We start from the raw sequence: 12,355 nt of genomic DNA, 5'->3' as shown, positions 1-12,355 counted from the left end.
CTAAGCCTAATCCTTTATGCCAACTTTCTTTAACAGGAAATGTCTGTTGCTAATAATGCATACACCAATACTTATATGTGGTATTAACTAATATATGCTTCAAATCCTTATTCCTCATTCTCTTTTCCAATTTTCTTTTAGCCAAAACAGAGAAGAAGTAGAAAAACTAATCTGTGAATTGGGGCTCTAGAGAAAGCTTCACAAAGCAACAAGGATCATCTAAATGTAGGACAAATCCATGGATTACATTATGCCAACATGAATCATAAGTTCTCTTCAGCTTCTAGCTTCTGACAAAGATCCTCATGACAAAATTCTGTAACTGAGAGAATTCTTCTTTCCCAGTGTTAGAAACTAAAGTTATTCAGGTTCAGGTAGATGCTATTTGGTCTCCTGTCTTTTCATTATGTATCAGTTAACAGAGAGTAAGAGTGCCATAAAGTTTTGTTTCTCATGTGTCTTTTTCTTCCTCAGTGCAAGAATTTCTGAACCACTTTTTCCAACTTTTCCCATCTTCAATATAGTATTTCTTGCACTACCATCTAGCCCTCTTTCTGATTATAAATTGACTGCCATTCTGAAATATCAGTTGCTGTTTTTAAAATCACTTTTAAGAAATATAGCTCATAATGTAATGAAATACTTTCTGCAGACCACTAAAATGTAATATTACATCAAAATTTTGAAATGTGAATATGTAACATTTTTCCTAAAAGACTATTTAAAATACTAAAACTACTTATTTTAATTGAGGTAAAAAGATATTCTATTATCCCCCTTTCCACTTTACAAGTCAGTTTATTAAAGAGAAGTTTGCATTTTTATTAACATAAACTTTTAAAAAATATTTTTGGTTATAGATAAACATAATACCTTTATTTAATTTATTTATTTTTATGTGGTGCTGAGGATTGAAACAAGTACCTTATATGTTCTAGGCAAGCACTCTACCCCTGAGCTACAACCCCATCCCAACATAAACATTTTAAACCAAAAAAAGTTTGTGTGTTCTTAAGACTATTTAAGAAACAAGATAATCTCTTAGCTTGTTCCAGTTTTTGATGTGATTAAAGGTCAAAGTCAAGCATTGTAAACCCCTTGGTTCAGAACGACAGCTCTCAGATTTTGATGTGCACGCCCTCAGACATTTTGGAGGCATCTTTAAAGTAAAAAATGTTTTTATAAAATGCTAAGGCATTACTGATCTTCTTCATTGTTGGCACTGAAACTTTAATGGTGCAAAGGCAGTGGTGGATGAAAGTGCCAATTCCCCAGCCCAAATCAAGGTCCTAGTACCAAGCTGTACCCACAGGTCCTCAATGTCGTTACCACAACACTCAGTTAGAAAAAAAAATCCAGTGTCACTTTAAACAGCCTTTGCTATATTCATTTCTTATTATTCTGTCTTTCATTATAAAGGTGCCAGCCAAAAACCAAGGACAGTGAGCTATGCCTATCCACGTCCGGTATTCCTACATTCACCATGTATAGTCATAATTTCTCATCACATCCTGCCACCACTTCCCAAAAACTCAAGGTGCATTCCCAACAACTACCAAGGACACTTGGAAGCTTCTTTGTGTGCATTAGTTTTTTAGACATTATATTTTTAAAAAATTGAATCAGTAGCTTCAGAACATTTATAAAAAAGAGAAAAAAACAATTATAAACACTGACCTGTTAGACAATACTAGATAAACAATAGATAAATACAATGAGGCAGGATTTTTAAATCCTGTATCAAAGTTTATTATTGTATTGTTTTAGAGAGGCTAGAAGCCCCCTACTCCCACTCATCTCCCTTTTCTGTTTTTTTTTTTTTTTGCCAGAGAATTATCTTATCCTTTACCTTGAAGATGATAATATAACCATTTTATCAGTATATCCTAAAAACATAGGTAGATTTTGAGATATTTATCTAATTATTATCATTTCTGTGGGCAAAATATAAATATAGATCCTTTCCTCCTCGGTTCACATACCAACAAAATTTGAAAATAAACAATGCCAGAACATAAAAGCAAGAACAATTCTTGTCACTCCTTCATAATCTTTATAAGAAAAGAATGCTAGGGGGAAAATAAAGAAGTCTTGTCTGGTATGAATACAATTCCACAAACAAAGAACAAAACTTTCCTTTTAGTCGTCATTATCAGGAAAATAAAGACTCAAACAGTTAAACAGGAAACAAGACTCAAGCATTAGATGAACCATGGAATTCTGATCTGTACTGTCATTTTGGTATTCAGAAAAGAGACAGATTCCAAATAGCAGCTATTTATCATTTTAAGAATCTCAAATAACAAGTTGTGCATAAATAGGTGTTGCTATTACTGTACCCATGAAATCATGAGCTTTGATGTACCAACCTCAAGTATAATTAGTCTTTGAAAAAGTTGTTCCCACTCTGTATAGCAGTTCTATTATTAACTAGCCAATTTTTCAAATGTTTTATAAAAATTTATCTTTCTTTCCAACATCTTTCCAAAATTAACTAGTAATATTTCTTTGAATTTTAAGCACAGTTTTTTTTTTTACAGTTCTCCTTATTTTTCTTATTTCTCCATTATGTTGAACCTCAAGTTTAAAATTCTCTGACTTCAGTCTGAGAGACTAAGTGCCAGACAGCTCTATAGCAATTAATGGTAAAGTTAAGGTTAGGAGGTCCTGTCAATATTTCTCAGCATCCAGGAATTCAGAGTGGTCAGTAATCGTAATTGTTGTAACTGGCACAAGAGATACCCTGTGTCACTCTGCATTTGCTTTTTAGGGCCACAAGATAAACCCTTTCAAGTAAAGGGCAGCAATCATAGCAGACAGTAAATGAAACTTGCAATGCCAACTTTGGACTGTTATATTTTCTTTTCAAATAGAAATAGTATATGAGAAGGCCAAGTAAGCTGAAGACTCATGTCTCTGGTTGGCCTTTTCAGGATAAATTTCTACATAGAACCAATCCCCCCTACCCCAATCTTTGGGGAGTTTAGGGCAAGAGCTAAACATAAACTCACAATGTACATCTAGATGTTTAAAGCTATAAATCAAGTCCATAAATTATTAAATAAAATGTGCTATTTAATCCTGCCTTACAGCTCCTTGTCTTCTCAGATCACCACTCAAGAATGTGTAGCAGTGAGGGAAAATCCAACCCCATGTGAAAGTTACTATTTCTTTGTACCTGAATTTGTCCCCCATGCTGCAGATTTTCATTCCACAGGTGTTTCTGTCCCAACCTGAACATCTAAGGTTTACCAACATCCCCCACCCACAACCAGCCACTCCTTAGACATCCCTTACACCAAGTAATTTATTCACCATTAGTGAAGTTCCTCCTTTGTACCAACCTTTCATTAATCTTGCTTGAGGTCCAGCTCAGGGAAAAGACTCATGCAGACACAGCAAGTAAGTTCAGCAGGGTTTGGTAAAGACATTTGGGGATCCCAAATACTCAAAATATGGTCTTGATGAGGAGATGATGTCTGGACTACAAAGCCCTGGCCCATTGGAACCACAGATCCTTTTGTCCCATGGAGAATATGACAATAAGATAGTAGACAATGAGAGCAGAGCAAAGACTCTGTAGGTGTAAGGGTGGTATTATAGATTAAGATAGTTTTCTGTTATTGGGTGTTATTTTGGTTTTTTGTTTTCAGATAGATACTTACATGGGTAAGGTTCTTAGTTGTTGTGTGTCCTTTACACATGATCATAACTTTCAACCACTGAAGATTCAATAGCCCCTTTTCTGATCATGGAGTCTCTCAGATGAGAACAAGGAGTTTCCATTACCATGCAACTGCCCTCTCGAAGGTCTGCATACCTATTCAGAAGCTTGCACTATGCTTTTCCAAATCTGTTTCTTTTTGGACACAATGTGTCATATTGGAGAAAGTAGTCATTCTGGTTAGTTCCTAACCACTCTTCATCACTATGAATACAGATTAATTCAAAGGAACAAGTATTTGTTGAGCTGGATGGTAGACTATATATAGGAAGTTTCAAAAGTTGGAAAGAAAAACTATAGGGGAAAATCTGGAGTGAACTAGGCAAATGGAACTCTGACTCTTTGCACTGCAGGAAGAGGAAGAAAGGCAGTTTCTTAGGATTTCCTTGATTTAGCAGACTGTCTTGTAGCCTTCTCCACAAGTCATAAGGGTGTTAAATGAAATTAGCCAAACTCAGAAACTCAAAGGTCAAATGATTTCTCTCGTATACAGAAGCTAGACTAAAATAAAGGAAAGGGAGAGAAAAGGATAATATAACATAAAGAACCAAACAAATGAAAATTAATAGATGGGTGAAAGGAAGACTAATAGAGGAAGGAGAAGGGGGTAGGAAACGATGGGAGAGAAAAGGGCGAGGGAACAGTGGGGATCATAAACAGAAATCAATTTTCATGAATGTGTGAATTTGTTGGGATAAACACAATTACTAAGTATAAGCATAAAACTCTAATTAAAACAATTTAAAAGAAAACTAAGGATGGAGCCACCATATGACCAGCTATCCCACTCCTTGGTATTTTTCTCAAAAAAATCTAAAAAATGCACAGTGCAGTGAATACAACCACCTTAATGTTAATAGCAGCAAAATTCACAATAGCTAAATTATGGAATCAACCCAGATACTTGTCAATACATGAATAAATCAAGATATTGTATGATTTTGGCAGGATGCACCCAACTACTGTGTATAACTATAAAGCTCTAATTGTTTTTTTAAAGGAAAAAAATAATCATATGAGCAAATTTCCCTAATAAATCCTCTCTTGCTTTCTCTTTGGATGGATGGATAAATAGGTAGATAGACAGATAGATAGATAAATAGATGGATGGATGTAAATATAGACAGATGTGTGTGTGTGCATGTGTACATATATATGTACATAGATATTTCATATCATATACATATATAAATGTACACACACACGCACACGCACAAACACACACATACATTCCTACTTAAAATAATAAGAGCCAATTTCCCTAATAAATTTCTTCCCCTCCATCTATATCTATTTATCATATATATGTATCTTATTGCTTCTGTCCCTCTGAAGATCCCTGACTAATACAGTTGCTGTACCATGTGTCAGGCACTTGATTCAATTTCAGCTTTTACTCCTCACATCAGTCTTGTAATGTGGGTCACATCCGCTAACTGACTGTTCTGAGATTACAAAGCAGGTGACAGAGCTGGGATTCAAAGTTCTTGACACTACACCAAACTTTATATACTTATGTAATATGCAACATATGTAACATCCACTAACTACCTGATTTTTGACCAGTGGTATTTCTTTAGGTATATTTTTTTGGCTTAGATGAAAGCAAGCAAATGAACAGACTAATTACTTCACATAACTATCCCTCCTTAAAAAATAAATCACTTAAAGTACCATTTAAATAACAGTGAATGTTTCTTATATAAATCCATATGTAAAGAAAAAAAGGGAAGAATTAATTGTGGAAAGAATTTACTGTATTTATCTTATTAATATGAAATAGTAAACATTCTTAGAGTGTAGGTATGATAATAATATAATAAAGTTATATGACTGGCTTTTTTTAAATTTCCAAATGAATATTAGTCTTTCTCAAAATTTTTGGAAAAAGGATAGAATACAAATGCATAATTAACTGTGAGTGATGTTGTCAGCCCACGATACACAATTCTATTAAGCTTCCATTGTTCATGCTTTTTTAGTCCCCTTTTAGAGTTACTTTCAAAGTCTATGGCACATTCTTTCAAATGAACATGATGATGGCAAGTGCTCATCCTTTGGCAGTCTCCTATTTTAGAAACAAGAAAAAAGTCATATGTTTCCAAATCTAGTAAGCATTGGGAGTCTATGGAGTCATATTTAGAAGTCCATTCTTCACAATCAAAGAAAACTTGAGATTTAAGAAAATTGTAAGTCTTGGACAGAATGTCAGTCCACACCTGACAGGCTGACAGGTCTAGATTTTCGATTTCTAAGGGTTTTTTTTTTTCCTTTCCTTCCTTCTTCCCCCCCCACCCCCCCACCCACATTGAGGGGGTGGTATTGTCAAGTACTGAGCATGTGTATTAGCAGTACGTTCTTTCCATTGTCTTCTCTACCAGTAGTAAACACAATTCAAACTGCATAGATATTTCATATCATATCATGATGTCTTTTGTCAGGATTGTGGGTTAGCACACAGATATCATTTCCATTCACAATAGTAAACTCTAAAAGAATCCAGATGAATACTCTGGAAATAGTTTATGAGTTTCTCAATTTACATTTCCTGAATTCATGCTGATAAAAACAATACAATTATCTGGCAATATTTTCCAAATTTTACATCACCTATTCATCATAATTAGTAATAGATTATACTATATGTTAGATCCCTGATACATAAACAGAAGCAATCAATGTGAATGGTCCTAATGAATATAGAACTTTATTTTCATCAAAAAATAATGAGAACATCTTGCCTCTGGGTTCTGTATGGAAAATTCTGGAATTTCAGTATTGGATTTTTTGTTGATGTGAAGATGAAACATCTTCATTTTTTTAAGAGTGAATTATCATATTATGGATTCTCAGCTCAAGTAAAATGCTCAGCCTTTCTGTGAGTGGTTTATGTTACAATAGCTCTAGAATATATTCTTTTCATTTAATAGCATCAACCAATGGACTATGATATTAAAAATCAAGGTAGATTCCACAGAGATTGGGGAAAAAATAAAATATTTAATTAAAATGATATAAATTAATGTAAATTTAAGAGCAAAATTTTAAAGTAGTTTTTCTTCTTTTAATATACTTGTACCTGATGAACATATTTTTCCTGCTTGATATTTCTTTAATTCAAATGCTTTTGCCCAACTAGGGCAAAAGAACACACAGAGGGGGGAAAAGACACCAAATTGTTGTTATTCTATGTCAGAAAAATGACCATTATAAATGGATTCTGTAGGGGGAATATCTGTCATATTGATTAGGTAGCATGGCTTCAGCTGGTATCCTGTTTCAGGACTCCTGGCACCAGTTTCCAATAAATATAATGAAAGCTACATTTATTCATCATGTGCCAGAATATATTCAAAATTTAATACAGCGGGCTCTGAGGATGGAATCACTTTTCCCATTTTACAGATAAAGAAATTAATGAACAGAGTGGTTAGGTGACAGAAAAAAATTTTCATAAGGAAGATAATCTGTCAAACACAAAAATAAACTATGCTTGTAATAGACAAGACAGAAACACTGAAGACAAATTTCCCTCCAAGATAAACCTGGCCTCATACCCTTGCCCATCTGAAAATCCGCAGTGGAGGAAAACAACATACTATTTCCACACAAACAAACTTCAGCTTACACTGGGAAAATATAAATCCATATGTTATAGAGAACTGTAATTTGCATGTTCAAATGCACATTAAGGAAGTATATTGTTTAGAGGTTAAAAGAATAAACTACAGGGGCTAGGGATGTGGCTCAAGGGGTAATGCACTCTACTGGCATGTGTGGGGCACTGGGTTCATTCCTCAGCATCACATAAAAATAAAATAAAGATGTTGTGCCCACCGAAAAACTGAAAAATAAATATTAAAAAAAATTCTCTCTCTCTCTCTTCCCTCTCTCTCTCTCTTTAAAAAAAAGAATAAACTACAAAAGTAGAATTTTAATTAGAATTCTGGGGAAACAATCATTTCTACTGGCAGGAATTAAATAACTGTTTTGTTGAAAACAATGAAGGAAGACCTCCTTTCTTTTTAATTAACTGAACTCGAAAACAAATTTTGTGGACCTTAATCATGCTTATTTATTGGAAGTATTGTTAAATGGCTTTAATTGATTCTATGTAATTCATTACATTATAACATTTAACAATTACTAAGTTCTTAATATTAAGAATTCTCCATTTATCATGGTTAAAAATGAGATTAAAGCTACCCTGACAAGTTTTAAAATGAATCTAAGTATTCAGTATGAAGTGATAGGCTGTATTATGAAACTGTTTAAAGAAATATTATGCTGCACTTTATAGTTCTGCTATTATTAGTGTTTAAATTTTCTTAAGAACTGGTTAAACCAGAACAAAAATATTCCCTCAAAAGCCAGATGTAAATGCAACAAAATGAAATGTCTATAATCAACTTACTGATATTAGTTCTTGATGCCCTAGGATATCAATGGGACTCACAAGGTCTTTGTAGGTCTCCGATCTTCAAAAGGAGATATTAATGGTGATACCATAGTCAGACATTTTCTTTAGACTCAGTATATGAAAGAGATTCTTCCTCTCAGAAGATTCCTTCTCAAACTTCTCAACGATTTCATGATTCCATCAAGCAACAGCTTAAATCCTTTTTCCAGTCCCAATTCCCTCATAAATATTTCTTAATACCTAAAGTTTTTAAAGCAGCCCTTTGAATATTTGCAGGAAATTATCATTTTCAGTCTCTATTAATTATTTAGTCTCTACAAATTATCTATACAGTATACAGATAAAGGAAAATGATAGCATTATTTTATTCTGCAATGTACTAACAGTACTTAATGCACTTTGACTTGGAGCCGTATACACGATTTGTTGTTGTTGATGTTTAGAAAATATGGAGCATATACTGTGAAAATCAATCAGAATGACACAGAACCTAGAAACCAGTTATATAGGGAATAATTGAGGGTGGGAGAAATAGGAAATGAAAGCCAGAAGAAGAAAACATTTGGGATATTCATTGGGGGAAAAAGGAAGAATGAGGTGGAAATTACAGATATATATTTGGAGTCAATTGAAAAAAAGAACAAGAGTTGTTAAAATGAAATGTGATGTGGTAGGAGGAAGAGCATATTTCATTGCTGGAGGTGTTCAAGGAAAAATGAGATAAGCCTCTGTCTAGAAAACTCAGAATAATTTTGTCTTGATGACTTTTTTTCAGCTGTAAAGTCTCCAATGCTTTCATCCTCTCTGAAATTAGTAAGCCCAGCCCTCTTCTGCACACAAGACTGGCCATGGATTTTATTTACAACAGTGAAGAAGATAAATCTTCTCCAAACTTAATCATGAAACATGTTGCTATAACTCCATAAATGCGTTAAAAAAAGTAGTTTTTAATGTACATAATGTTCTCATACTCATTAATTCTTCAATAAAATGTTATTAACACCTTAAACAATGGCCATCTTCTGACATATGGCCTTAATATAGCTCATGTGTTAAAAGTCCAGAGTATATATGGAAGGAAAAGGCTAATTTGAGGAAGACCCAGTCTTCTATGCCACTACACCACAACACTGGCGACAAGTGTGATGATTCACAGCCCTGCCCTTGGCACTGAGTACACAAAGCTTCTCATTCATCTGTCAACCAGCATTCCTGGATGAGCTTCTGTTTCTTTATCTATAAAATATGGATAATATCACAGCCTATCTTATAATATTATTGTTAACTTAAATACAATAATACACAAAAAGCACCCACCACACTAACAATCATTCAATAAATGTTAGCTGCCATTGCTGCTACTGCTACGGCTATTGTTAAGGGAATTTTTTTTTTTTTTGTATTTTACAAAATCTCCAAAAATTTCATCTAAGAGTTCCTTGATTTTCCTGTGTTCACCTGAGTAGCAGTTCTCATAAATTAGAAAAATATATTCGCTTCATCTTTATTTTCAATTTTATGGTAAAATTTTGTCTATGGCAACTGTTTGGGACCATTTTTTCTTGCTATAACAAGATATCTTAGACTTGAAATGAGGCTAATTGTTCTGGAGGTCCAAGGGCAGGGAACAGGCATCTTCTTGGCTTCTGGGGAGGATCTTGGGGCAGCTCAGCTCCTGGAAGATAGCAGAAGAGCAAGCAGCATTATGCTGAAGAGAGGCAAATGTGGGTGAGAGGAAGGGAAGAAAGGAGCTGACCCACTTCCTAACGGGAACTAGCTATTCTCACAGGATATGACATTAAGCCTTTTATGAGGGTGTAACCTCCATGACCTAATTACCTCTTAAATGGCCCCCTGCCTTCTCCATCCTGTTACATTGAAGACAAAGCCTCAAGATGGGTTTTAGAGAGGACAACTTACATTCACCACAGCAGTGATAATGACACAATTTTTCAATAAGAAAAACTTTCAAAACTGATATTATGGAAAGATGGACTTGATAATATCATAATAACTTTTAAGTGGAACCTTATGTTTAGTATCCATGTGCAACCTAAAAGTTATGTTTACCTCCAACACACTCTGTTACATAGTATTTAGTGTTTGTCAAAATATAATTGCCACATGACATTAATATCAATAAAACTACAAATAAAACTAAGGTTGTATTTTACTCAATTATTTTATTAGATTAAAAATATCTAGGTTTTCTGCACAGAAATGAGATTACCCAATTTCTAAAATAATATTCAAAGCCCTATGTTTACATTAATGAATTCATGTTCAGAAGTGAAATAGAAAAAATTTAAACATGATTCTCTCTGATTTTAGCGTAAATATTTTTCAGAGAACTATGAAATTTGTCAGAATTTGAATGTATTAGAAATTAATAAATGATCATCACATATAGTATGTAAAATTATATATAAGATATATAAACATAGAATAATAATTTATATTAAATACATAATGTTAAGTGGTACCTGTCAGCACACCAAACATTCCCATGACCCAAAAGAAACCTCTGTTAATAATTTTGTATCTGTACTTTCCACCCTCCATTTTTCACTTCTAATCACGGTATAACAGGGCTGGGGTTGTGGCTCAAGTGGTAGCGAGCTCTCCTGGCATGCGTGCGGCCCGGGTACGATCCTCAGCACCACATAAAAACAAAGATGTTGTGTCCGCCAAGAACTAAACAATAAATATTAAAAAATTCTCTCTCTCTCTCTCTCTCTCTCTCTCTCTCTCTCTCTCTCTCTCTCTCACTCTCACTCTCTCTTTAAAAAAAATCATGGTATAACATATAAAGAATTTTCTTCGGCTTGATTTCCACACTCTCTAGAAAGGCTTGTTTTAAGAAGCTACCTGTAGCAATTATTCCCCCAAATTAATTGTGTTTTATAAGCAAAAGTTTCCTTCCATAAAGAATAGAGAAAGTATTTCATTCCACTAGGTGGTAACATTTCTTTCCTACAAATCAATTAGTTAGCCAGTCCTTATAAAATCATTATGGAGATATGGCAAATCACATCATGGTTCATTGTAGGCGTTAAAATGTAAGCAATAAGGAGGAGAAAAAGAACAAAGAGGAGAAGAAAAAGATGTAAAAGGAGCCAAAGATTTATTCTACTGTACAAAATAAAACAAAAGGAAAATTCAAAGATAACTCAAAGCTAATAATTTCTGACTTTGTATTTATTAGTTCATTTATTCTTATTGTTATATGACTATTTTGTATAAAAATAGCTTTAAAAATTCTAAGCCTGTGATTTAAACCAAGAAAATCTAAACTGACTGCTTACATTTTATGTCATTAGTGTTGAATTTCAATTCAGTAACTGTATTTTCCCATTCAGTGATTCGTGAACCAATATATAAGAAATACTCATGGAAGACAAAGGAAAAAAATAGTGAAAAAAGATCAACCAAAATATGTGTAAATCACTAAAACCAATTTCAAATACTAAAAATTCTTTCAAATTGTCCAAGAAAAAGAGAAAGAAATTGAGAGGTAAGCATCATTACTTTCAAACAATGTAACAAATGTTACAAAGAAAATTAAAACTTATTCTTGTAAGTCTCAGGAAGATGGTCTTGGGTTCAAAAGATCTGGCAACACAGAGACCACAAGGCCCTAGAAAGTGACAGCAGAGCACAGAGGTAAGAGTGCTGACCTTGAAAATGAAAATGCCTGGGTCAAACTGCAGCTCTAACACTTTGTAATTGTGTCAAATCAAGCAAAACATCAGCTTCTCTGATCCTTTCTTCCTTTTTCTATAAATGAAAACAATTGTACTTGCCCCATAGGATTGTGATAATAAAGGAAAAATGCTTAGCTGAGTACTAATCCATACCAATTATTAGCTAATAAAGTTATTAAAACTAAGATCTCTTAAGCAAAATAGGTATTTCACTTGCATATTCAAAAAAAAAGCAAGAAATGATTCTTGCTTCAAACGAGTTTTGCTCTGAGGATTTCAAAGGAATCTGTCAATAAAGCAATTTTTCCTCTAGAGAAAAATTTCTTCCAGCACAAAAATGCCTAGTTTCAGCTCTGCATTTTATTAACACACTGGGAGATATTTAAAGTAATCTGGAAACACAGTTCTTAAAATGGGATTCTTCTGACATTATTTCAGCAGTATTGCTCAACACTCAAGTAAACACACCCATTTAGAACCTAGTCTACCACAAAGAGCAAATGAGGA

The sequence above is a fragment of the Ictidomys tridecemlineatus genome, unplaced genomic scaffold (genome assembly GCF_052094955.1).
Source record: "Ictidomys tridecemlineatus isolate mIctTri1 unplaced genomic scaffold, mIctTri1.hap1 Scaffold_630, whole genome shotgun sequence".
NCBI classification, from domain to species: domain Eukaryota; kingdom Metazoa; phylum Chordata; class Mammalia; order Rodentia; family Sciuridae; genus Ictidomys; species Ictidomys tridecemlineatus.
Note: the sequence above shows the minus strand (reverse complement) of the source record.